The sequence below is a fragment of the Eurosta solidaginis genome, unplaced genomic scaffold (assembly GCF_040869045.1).
Source record: "Eurosta solidaginis isolate ZX-2024a unplaced genomic scaffold, ASM4086904v1 ctg00001081.1, whole genome shotgun sequence".
In the NCBI taxonomy this organism is placed as follows: Eukaryota; Metazoa; Arthropoda; class Insecta; order Diptera; family Tephritidae; genus Eurosta; species Eurosta solidaginis.
Genome location: NW_027136919.1, coordinates 733,929 through 746,179, shown reverse-complemented (window position 1 = coordinate 746,179; position 12,251 = coordinate 733,929).

Sequence of the window (12,251 nt, the reverse complement as noted above, 5' to 3'; positions counted from 1 at the left end):
ATTCGTACACGTTATTTATCAATTTAACTCTAGAATTAAAGGATATACAACGAGAAACAACGTTTGACAACCTTTAAACAGTTTTAATAACTATCTCAAAAATTGTCGCTCTGATGCAAACAACTGATGAGTTATCTACTTAAATTTGATGAACAAAACGACTTACGTATTTTAAACATGCTAACCTTTAGCCCGGTAAGCAAATAAAAAAAAAAACGCAATATGTAGGCTACACGAGAACGGAGACGTCGAGTAACCAAAACAAATGCGTTAAACAAATTCGTACACGTTATTTATCAATTTAACTCTAGAATTAAAGGATATACAACGAGAAACAACGTTTGACAACTTTTAAACAGTTTTAATAACTATCTCAAAAATTATCGCTCTGATGCAAACAACTGATGAGTTATCTACTTAAATTTGATGAACAAAACGACTTACGTATTTTAAACATGCTAACCTTTAGCCCGGTAAGCAAATTAAAAAAAAAACGCAATATCCTTTAATTCTAGAGTTAAATTGATAAATAACGTGTACGAATTTGTTTAACGCATTTGTTTTGGTTACTCGACGTCTCCGTTCTCGTGTAGCCTACATATTGCGTTTTTTTTTTTAATTTGCTTACCTGGCTAAAGGTTAGCATGTTTAAAATACGTAAGTCGTTTTGTTCATCATATTTAAGTAGATAACTCATCAGTTGTTTGCATCAGAGCGACAATTTTTGAGATAGTTATTAAAATTGTTTAAAGGTTGTCAAACGTTGTTTCTCGTTGTATATCCTTTAATTCTAGAGTTAAATTGATAAATAACGTGTACGAATTTGTTTAACGCATTTGTTTTGGTTACTCGACGTCTCCGTTCTCGTGTAGCCTACATATTGCGTTTTTTTTTTAATTTGCTTACCTGGCTAAAGGTTAGCATGTTTAAAATACGTAAGTCGTTTTGTTCATCATATTTAAGTAGATAACTCATCAGTTGTTTGCATCAGAGCGATAATTTTTGAGATAGTTATTAAAACTGTTTAAAGGTTGTCAAACGTTGTTTCTCGTTGTATATCCTTTAATTCTAGAGTTAAATTGATAAATAACGTGTACGAATTTGTTTAACGCATTTGTTTTGGTTACTTGACGTCTCCGTTCTCGTGTAGCCTACATATTGCGTTTTTTTTTTAATTTGCTTACCTGGCTAAAGGTTAGCATGTTTAAAATACGTAAGTCGTTTTGTTCATCATATTTAAGTAGATAACTCATCAGTTGTTTGCATCAGAGCGACAATTTTTGAGATAGTTATTAAAACTGTTTAAAGGTTGTCAAACGTTGTTTCTCGTTGTATATACTTTAATTCTAGAGTTAAATTGATAAATAACGTGTACGAATTTGTTTAACGCATTTGTTTTGGTTACTCGACGTCTCCGTTCTCGTGTAGCCTACATATTGCGTTTTTTTTTTTAATTTGCTTACCTGACTAAAGGTTAGCATGTTTAAAATACGTAAGTCGTTTTGTTCATCATATTTAAGTAGATAACTCATCAGTTGTTTGCATCAGAGCGATAATTTTTGAGATAGTTATTAAAACTGTTTAAAGGTTGTCAAACGTTGTTTCTCGTTGTATATCCTTTAATTCTAGAGTTAAATTGATAAATAACGTGTACGAATTTGTTTAACGCATTTGTTTTGGTTACTCGACGTCTCCGTTCTCGTGTAGCCTACATATTGCGTTTTTTTTTTAATTTGCTTACCTGGCTAAAGGTTAGCATGTTTAAAATACGTAAGTCGTTTTGTTCATCATATTTAAGTAGATAACTCATCAGTTGTTTGCATCAGAGCGATAATTTTTGAGATAGTTATTAAAACTGTTTAAAGGTTGTCAAACGTTGTTTCTCGTTGTATATCCTTTAATTCTAGAGTTAAATTGATAAATAACGGGTACGAATTTGTTTAACGCATTTTGTTTGGTTACTCGATGTCTCCGTTCTCGTGTAGCCTACATATTGCGTTTTTTTTTTAATTTGCTTACCGGGCTAAAGGTTAGCATGTTTAAAATACGTAAGTCGTTTGGTTCAACAAATTTGAGTAGATAACTCAGCAGTTGTTTGCATCAGAGCGACAATTTTTGAGATAGTTATTAAAACTGTTTAAAGGTTGTCAAACGTTGTTTCTCGTTGTATATCCTTTAATTCTAGAGTTAAATTGATAAATAACGTGTACGAATTTGTTTAACGCATTTTTTTGGTTACTCGATGTCTCCGTTCTCGTGTAGCCTACATATTGCGTTTTTTTTTTTAATTTGCTTACCGGGCTAAAGGTTAGCATGTTTAAAATACGTAAGTCGTTTTGTTCAACAAATTTGAGTAGATAACTCAGCAGTTGTTTGCATCAGAGCGACAATTTTTGAGATAGTTATTAAAACTGTTTAAAGGTTGTCAAACGTTGTTTCTCGTTGTATATCCTTTAATTCTAGAGTTAAATTGATAAATAACGTGTACGAATTTGTTTAACGCATTTGTTTTGGTTACTCGACGTCTCCGTTCTCGTGTAGCCTACATATTGCGTTTTTTTTTTAATTTGCTTACCAGGCTAAAGGTTAGCATGTTTAAAATACGTAAGTCGTTTTGTTCATCAAATTTAAGTAGATAACTCATCAGTTGTTTGCATCAGAGCGACAATTTTTGAGATAGTTATTAAAACTGTTTAAAGGTTGTCAAACGTTGTTTCTCGTTGTATATCCTTTAATTCTAGAGTTAAATTGATAAATAACGTGTACGAATTTGTTTAACGTATTTGTTTTGGTTACTCGACGTCTCCGTTCTCGTGTAGCCTACATATTGCGTTTTTTTTTAATTTGCTTACCGGGCTAAAGGTTAGCATGTTTAAAATACGTAAGTCGTTTTGTTCATCAAATTTAAGTAGATAACTCATCAGTTGTTTGCATCAGAGCGACAATTTTTGAGATAGTTATTAAAACTGTTTATAGGTTGACAAACGTTGTTTCTCGTTGTATATCCTTTAATTCTAGAGTTAAATTGATAAATAACGTGTACGAATTTGTTTAACGTATTTGGTTTGGTTGCTCGACGTCTCCGTTCTCGTGTAGCCTACATATTGCGTTTTTTTTTTAATTTGCTTTCCGGGCTAAAGGATAGCATGCTTAAAATACGTAAGTCGTTTTGTTCAACAAATTTAAGTAGATAACTCATCAGTTGTTTGCATCAGAGCGATAATTTTTGAGATAGTTATTAAAACTGTTTAAAGGTTGTCAAACGTTGTTTCTCGTTGTATATCCTTTAATTCTAGAGTTAAATTGATAAATAACGTGTACGAATTTGTTTAACGCATTTTTTTTGGTTACTCGATGTCTCCGTTCTCGTGTAGCCTACATATTGCGTTTTTTTTTTAATTTGCTTACCGGGCTAAAGGTTAGCATGTTTAAAATACGTAAGTCGTTTTGTTCAACAAATTTGAGTAGATAACTCAGCAGTTGTTTGCATCAGAGCGACAATTTTTGAGATAGTTATTAAAACTGTTTAAAGGTTGTCAAACGTTTTTTTTTTAATTTGCTTACCGGGCTAAAGGTTAGCATGTTTAAAATACGTAAGTCGTTTTGTTCAACAAATTTGAGTAGATAACTCAGCAGTTGTTTGCATCAGAGCGACAATTTTTGAGATAGTTATTAAAACTGTTTAAAGGTTGTCAAACGTTGTTTCTCGTTGTATATCCTTTAATTCTAGAGTTAAATTGATAAATAACGTGTACGAATTTGTTTAACGCATTTGTTTTGGTTACTCGACGTCTCCGTTCTCGTGTAGCCTACATATTGCGTTTTTTTTTTAATTTGCTTACCGGGCTAAAGGTTAGCATGTTTAAAATACGTAAGTCGTTTTGTTCAACAAATTTGAGTAGATAACTCAGCAGTTGTTTGCATCAGAGCGACAATTTTTGAGATAGTTATTAAAACTGTTTAAAGGTTGTCAAACGTTGTTTCTCGTTGTATATCCTTTAATTCTAGAGTTAAATTGATAAATAACGTGTACGAATTTGTTTAACGCATTTGTTTTGGTTACTCGACGTCTCCGTTCTCGTGTAGCCTACATATTGCGTTTTTTTTTTAATTTGCTTACCGGGCTAAAGGTTAGCATGTTTAAAATACGTAAGTCGTTTTGTTCAACAAATTTGAGTAGATAACTCAGCAGTTGTTTGCATCAGAGCGACAATTTTTGAGATAGTTATTAAAACTGTTTAAAGGTTGTCAAACGTTGTTTCTCGTTGTATATCCTTTAATTCTAGAGTTAAATTGATAAATAACGTGTACGAATTTGTTTAACGTATTTGTTTTGGTTACTCGACGTCTCTGTTCTCGTGTAGCCTACATATTGCGTTTTTTTTTTTTAATTTGCTTACCGGGCTAAAGGTTAGCATGTTTAAAATACGTAAGTCGTTTTGTTCATCAAATTTAAGTAGATAACTCATCAGTTGTTTGCATCAGAGCGACAATTTTTGAGATAGTTATTAAAACTGTTTATAGGTTGACAAACGTTGTTTCTCGTTGTATATCCTTTAATTCTAGAGTTAAATTGATAAATAACGTGTACGAATTTGTTTAACGTATTTGGTTTGGTTACTCGACGTCTCCGTTCTCGTGTAGCCTACATATTGCGTTTTTTTTTTAATTTGCTTTCCGGGCTAAAGGATAGCATGCTTAAAATACGTAAGTCGTTTTGTTCAACAAATTTAAGTAGATAACTCATCAGTTGTTTGCATCAGAGCGATAATTTTTGAGATAGTTATTAAAACTGTTTAAAGGTTGTCAAACGTTGTTTCTCGTTGTATATCCTTTAATTCTAGAGTTAAATTGATAAATAACGTGTACGAATTTGTTTAACGCATTTTTTTTGGTTACTCGATGTCTCCGTTCTCGTGTAGCCTACATATTGCGTTTTTTTTTTAATTTGCTTACCGGGCTAAAGGTTAGCATGTTTAAAATACGTAAGTCGTTTTGTTCAACAAATTTGAGTAGATAACTCAGCAGTTGTTTGCATCAGAGCGACAATTTTTGAGATAGTTATTAAAACTGTTTAAAGGTTGTCAAACGTTTTTTTTTTAATTTGCTTACCGGGCTAAAGGTTAGCATGTTTAAAATACGTAAGTCGTTTTGTTCAACAAATTTGAGTAGATAACTCAGCAGTTGTTTGCATCAGAGCGACAATTTTTGAGATAGTTATTAAAACTGTTTAAAGGTTGTCAAACGTTGTTTCTCGTTGTATATCCTTTAATTCTAGAGTTAAATTGATAAATAACGTGTACGAATTTGTTTAACGCATTTGTTTTGGTTACTCGACGTCTCCGTTCTCGTGTAGCCTACATATTGCGTTTTTTTTTTAATTTGCTTACCGGGCTAAAGGTTAGCATGTTTAAAATACGTAAGTCGTTTTGTTCAACAAATTTGAGTAGATAACTCAGCAGTTGTTTGCATCAGAGCGACAATTTTTGAGATAGTTATTAAAACTGTTTAAAGGTTGTCAAACGTTGTTTCTCGTTGTATATCCTTTAATTCTAGAGTTAAATTGATAAATAACGTGTACGAATTTGTTTAACGCATTTGTTTTGGTTACTCGACGTCTCTGTTCTCGTGTAGCCTACATATTGCGTTTTTTTTTTTTAATTTGCTTACCGGGCTAAAGGTTAGCATGTTTAAAATACGTAAGTCGTTTTGTTCATCAAATTTAAGTAGATAACTCATCAGTTGTTTGCATCAGAGCGATAATTTTTGAGATAGTTATTAAAACTGTTTAAAGGTTGTCAAACGTTGTTTCTCGTTGTATAACCTTTAATTCTAGAGTTAAATTGATAAATAACGTGTACGAATTTGTTTAACGCATTTGTTTTGGTTACTCGACGTCTCCGTTCTCGTGTAGCCTACATATTGCGTTTTTTTTTTAAATTTGCTTACCGGGCTAAAGGTTAGCATGTTTAAAATACGTAAGTCGTTTTGTTCATCAAATTTAAGTAGATAACTCATCAGTTGTTTGCATCAGAGCGACAATTTTTGAGATAGTTATTAAAACTGTTTAAAGGTTGTCAAACGTTGTTTCTCGTTGTATATCCTTTAATTCTAGAGTTAAATTGATAAATAACGTGTACGAATTTGTTTAACGCATTTGTTTTGGTTACTCGACGTCTCCGTTCTCGTGTAGCCTACATATTGCGTTTTTTTTTTAAATTTGCTTACCGGGCTAAAGGTTAGCATGTTTAAAATACGTAAGTCGTTTTGTTCATCAAATTTAAGTAGATAACTCATCAGTTGTTTGCATCAGAGCGATAATTTTTGAGATAGTTATTAAAACTGTTTAAAGGTTGTCAAACGTTGTTTCTCGTTGTATATCCTTTAATTTTAGAGTTAAATTGATAAATAACGTGTACGAATTTGTTTAACGCATTTGTTTTGGTTACTCGACGTCTCCGTTCTCGTGTAGCCTACATATTGCGTTTTTTTTTTAAATTTGCTTACCGGGCTAAAGGTTAGCATGTTTAAAATACGTAAGTCGTTTTGTTCATCAAATTTAAGTAGATAACTCATCAGTTGTTTGCATCAGAGCGATAATTTTTGAGATAGTTATTAAAACTGTTTAAAGGTTGTCAAACGTTGTTTCTCGTTGTATATCCTTTAATTCTAGAGTTAAATTGATAAATAACGTGTACGAATTTGTTTAACGCATTTGTTTTGGTTACTCGACGTCTCCGTTCTCGTGTAGCCTACATATTGCGTTTTTTTTTAATTTGCTTACCGGGCTAAAGGTTAGCATGCTTAAAATACGTAAGTCGTTTTGTTCAACAAATTTAAGTAGATAACACATCAGTTGTTTGCATCAGAGCGACAATTTTTGAGATAGTTATTAAAACTGTTTAAAGGTTGTCAAACGTTGTTTCTCGTTGTATATCCTTTAATTCTAGAGTTAAATTGATAAATAACGTGTACGAATTTGTTTAACGTATTTGTTTTGGTTACTCAACGTCTCCGTTCTCGTGTAGCCTACATATTGCGTTTTTTTTTTTAATTTGCTTACCGGGCTAAACGTTAGCATGCTTAAAATACGTAAGTCGTTTTGTTCATCAAATTTAAGTAGATAACTCATCAGTTGTTTGCATCAGAGCGACAATTTTTGAGATAGTTATTAAAACTGTTTAAAGGTTGTCAAACGTTGTTTCTCGTTGTATATCCTTTAATTCTAGAGTTAAATTGATAAATAACGTGTACGAATTTGTTTATCGTATTTGTTTTGGTTACTCGACGTCTCCGTTCTCGTGTAGCCTACATATTGCGTTTTTTTTTTAATTTGCTTACCGGGCTAAAGGTTAGCATGTTTAAAATACGTAAGTCGTTTTGTTTATCAAATTTAAGTAGATAACTCATCAGTTGTTTGCATCAGAGCGACAATTTTTGAGATAGTTATTAAAACTGTTTAAAGGTTGTCAAACGTTGTTTCTCGTTGTATATCCTTTAATTCTAGAGTTAAATTGATAAATAACGTGTACGTATTTGTTTAACGCATTTGCTTTGGTTACTCGACGTCTCTGTTCTCGTGTAGCCTACATATTGCGTTTTTTTTTAATTTGCTTACCGGGCTAAAGGTTAGCATGTTTAAAATACGTAAGTCGTTTTGTTCATCAAATTTAAGTAGATAACTCATCAGTTGTTTGCATCAGAGCGATAATTTTTGAGATAGTTATTAAAACTGTTTAAAGGTTGTCAAACGTTGTTTCTCGTTGTATATCCTTTAATTCTAGAGTTAAATTGATAAATAACGTGTACGAATTTGTTTAACGCATTTTTTTTGGTTACTCGATGTCTCCGTTCTCGTGTAGCCTACATATAGCGTTTTTTTTTTTAATTTGCTTACCGGGCTAAAGGTTAGCATGTTTAAAATACGTAAGTCGTTTTGTTCAACAAATTTGAGTAGATAACTCAGCAGTTGTTTGCATCAGAGCGACAATTTTTGAGATAGTTATTAAAACTGTTTAAAGGTTGTCAAACGTTGTTTCTCGTTGTATATCCTTTAATTCTAGAGTTAAATTGATAAATAACGTGTACGAATTTGTTTAACGCATTTGTTTTGGTTACTCGACGTCTCCGTTCTCGTGTAGCCTACATATTGCGTTTTTTTTTTTAATTTGCTTACCGGGCTAAAGGTTAGCATGTTTAAAATACGTAAGTCGTTTTGTTCATCAAATTTAAGTAGATAACTCATCAGTTGTTTGCATCAGAGCGACAATTTTTGAGATAGTTATTAAAACTGTTTAAAGGTTGTCAAACGTTGTTTCTCGTTGTATATCCTTTAATTCTAGAGTTAAATTGATAAATAACGTGTACGAATTTGTTTAACGCATTTGTTTTGGTTACTCGACGTCTCCGTTCTCGTGTAGCCTACATATTGCGTTTTTTTTTTAATTTGCTTACCGGGCTAAAGGTTAGCATGTTTAAAATACGTAAGTCGTTTTGTTCATCAAATTTAAGTAGATAACTCATCAGTTGTTTGCATCAGAGCGACAATTTTTGAGATAGTTATTAAAACTGTTTAAAGGTTGTCAAACGTTGTTTCTCGTTGTATATCCTTTAATTCTAGAGTTAAATTGATAAATAACGTGTACGAATTTGTTTAACGCATTTGTTTTGGTTACTCGACGTCTCCGTTCTCGTGTAGCCTACATATTGCGTTTTTTTTTTAATTTGCTTACCGGGCTAAAGGTTAGCATGTTTAAAATACGTAAGTCGTTTTCTTCATCAAATTTAAGTAGATAACTCATCAGTTGTTTGCATCGGAGCTACAATTTTTGAGATAGATATTAAAACTGTTTATAGGTTGTCAAACGTTGTTTCTCGTTGTATATCCTTTAATTCTAGAGTTAAATTGATAAATAACGTGTACGAATTTGTTTAACGTATTTGGTTTGGTTACTCGACGTCTCCGTTCTCGTGTAGCCTACATATTGCGTTTTTTTTTAATTTGCTTACCGGGCTAAATGTTAGCATGCTTAAAATACGTAAGTCGTTTTGTTCAACAACTTTAAGTAGATAACTCATCAGTTGTTTGCATCAGAGCGATAATTTTTGAGATAGTTATTAAAACTGTTTAAAGGTTGTCAAACGTTGTTTCTCGTTGTATATCCTTTAATTCTAGAGTTAAATTGATAAATAACGTGTACGAATTTGTTTAACGCATTTTTTTTGGTTACTCGATGTCTCCGTTCTCGTGTAGCCTACATATTGCATTTTTTTTTTTAATTTGCTTACCAGGCTAAAGGTTAGCATGTTTAAAATACGTAAGTCGTTTTGTTCAACAAATTTTAGTAGATAACTCAGCAGTTGTTTGCATCAGAGCGACAATTTTTGAGATAGTTATTAAAACTGTTTAAAGGTTGTCAAACGTTGTTTCTCGTTGTATATCCTTTAATTCTAGAGTTAAATTGATAAATAACGTGTACGAATTTGTTTAACGCATTTGTTTTGGTTACTCGACGTCTCTGTTCTCGTGTAGCCTACATATTGCGTTTTTTTTTTAATTTGCTTACCGGGCTAAAGGTTAGCATGTTTAAAATACGTAAGTCGTTTTGTTCATCAAATTTAAGTAGATAACTCATCAGTTGTTTGCATCAGAGCGATAATTTTTGAGATAGTTATTAAAACTGTTTAAAGGTTGTCAAACGTTGTTTCTCGTTGTATATCCTTTAATTCTAGAGTTAAATTGATAAATAACGTGTACGAATTTGTTTAACGCATTTGTTTTGGTTACTCGATGTCTCCGTTCTCGTGTAGCCTACATATTGCGTTTTTTTTTTTTAATTTGCTTACCGGGCTAAAGGTTAGCATGTTTAAAATACGTAAGTCGTTTTGTTCATCAAATTTAAGTAGATAACTCATCAGTTGTTTGCATCAGAGCGACAATTTTTGAGATAGTTATTAAAACTGTTTAAAGGTTGTCAAACGTTGTTTCTCGTTGTATATCCTTTAATTCTAGAGTTAAATTGATAAATAACGTGTACGAATTTGTTTAACGCATTTGTTTTGGTTACTCGACGTCTCCGTTCTCGTGTAGCCTACATATTGCGTTTTTTTTTTTTTAATTTGCTTACCGGGCTAAAGGTTAGCATGTTTAAAATATGTAAGTCGTTTTGTTCATCAATTTTAAGTAGATAACTCATCAGTTGTTTGCATCAGAGCGACAATTTTTGAGATAGTTATTAAAACTGTTTAAAGGTTGTCAAACGTTGTTTCTCGTTGTATATCCTTTAATTCTAGAGTTAAATTGATAAATAACGTGTACGAATTTGTTTAACGCATTTGTTTTGGTTACTTGACGTCTCCGTTCTCGTGTAGCCTACATATTCCGTTTTTTTTTTAATTTGCTTACCGGGCTAAAGGTTAGCATGCTTAAAATACGTAAGTCGTTTTGTTCATCAAATTTAAGTAGATAACTCATCAGTTGTTTGCATCAGAGCGACAATTTTTGAGATAGTTATTAAAACTGTTTAAAGGTTGTCAAACGTTGTTTCTCGTTGTATATCCTTTAATTCTAGAGTTAAATTGATAAATAACGTGTACGAATTTGTTTAACGTATTTGTTTTGGTTACTCGACGTCTCCGTTCTCGTGTAGCCTACATATTGTGTTTTTTTTTTAATTTGCTTACCGGGCTAAAGGTTAGCATGTTTAAAATACGTAAGTCGTTTTGTTCATCAAATTTAAGTAGATAACTCATCAGTTGTTTGCATCAGAGCGACAATTTTTGAGGTAGTTATTAAAACTGTTTATAGGTTGACAAACGTTGTTTCTCGTTGTATATCCTTTAATTCTAGAGTTAAATTGATAAATAACGTGTACGAATTTGTTTAACGTATTTGGTTTGGTTACTCGACGTCTCCGTTCTCGTGTAGCCTACATATTGCGTTTTTTTTTTAATTTGCTTTCCCGGCTAAAGGTTAGCATGCTTAAAATACGTAAGTCGTTTTGTTCAACAAATTTAAGTAGATAACTCATCAGTTGTTTGCATCAGAGCGATAATTTTTGAGATAGTTATTAAAACTGTTTAAAGGTTGTCAAACGTTGTTTCTCGTTGTATATCCTTTAATTCTAGAGTTAAATTGATAAATAACGTGTACGAATTTATTTAACGCATTTGTTTTGGTTACTCGACGTCTCCGTTCTCGTGTAGCCTACATATTCCGTTTTTTTTTTAATTTGCTTACCGGGCTAAAGGTTAGCATGTTTAAAATACGTAAGTCGTTTTGTTCATCAAATTTAAGTAGATAACTCATCAGTTGTTTGCATCAGAGCGACAATTTTTGAGATAGTTATAAAAACTGTTTAAAGGTTGTCAAACGTTATTTCTCGTTGTATATCCTTTAATTCTAGAGTTAAATTGATAAATAACGTGTACGAATTTGTTTAACGCATTTGTTTTGGTTACTCGACGTCTCCGTTCTCGTGTAGCCTACATATTGCGTTTTTTTTTTTTAATTTGCTTACCGGGCTAAATGTTATCATGTTTAAAATACGTAAGCCGTTTTCTTCATCAAATTTAAGTAGATAACTCATCAGTTGTTTGCATCGGAGCGACAATTTTTGAGATAGTTATTAAAACTGTTTATAGGTTGTCAAACGTTGTTTCTCGTTGTATATCCTTTAATTCTAGAGTTAAATTGATAAATAACGTGTACGAATTTGTTTAACGTATTTGGTTTGGTTACTCGACGTCTCCGTTCTCGTGTAGCCTACATATTGCGGTTTTTTTTAATTTGCTTACCGGGCTAAATGTTAGCATGCTTAAAATACGTAAGTCGTTTTGTTCAACAACTTTAAGTAGATAACTCAGCAGTTGTTTGCATCAGAGCGACAATTTTTGAGATAGTTATTAAAACTGTTTAAAGGTTGTCAAACGTTGTTTCTCGTTGTATATCCTTTAATTCTAGAGTTAAATTGATAAATAACGTGTACGAATTTGTTTAACGCATTTGTTTTGGTTACTCGACGTCTCCGTTCTCATGTAGCCTACATATTGCGTTTTTTTTTTAATTTGCTTACCGGGCTAAAGGTTAGCATGTTTAAAATACGTAAGTCGTTTTGTTCAACAAATTTGAGTAGATAACTCAGCAGTTGTTTGCATCAGAGCAACAATTTTTGAGATAGTTATTAAAACTGTTTAAAGGTTGTCAAACGTTGTTTCTCGTTGTATATCCTTTAATTCTAGAGTTAAATTGA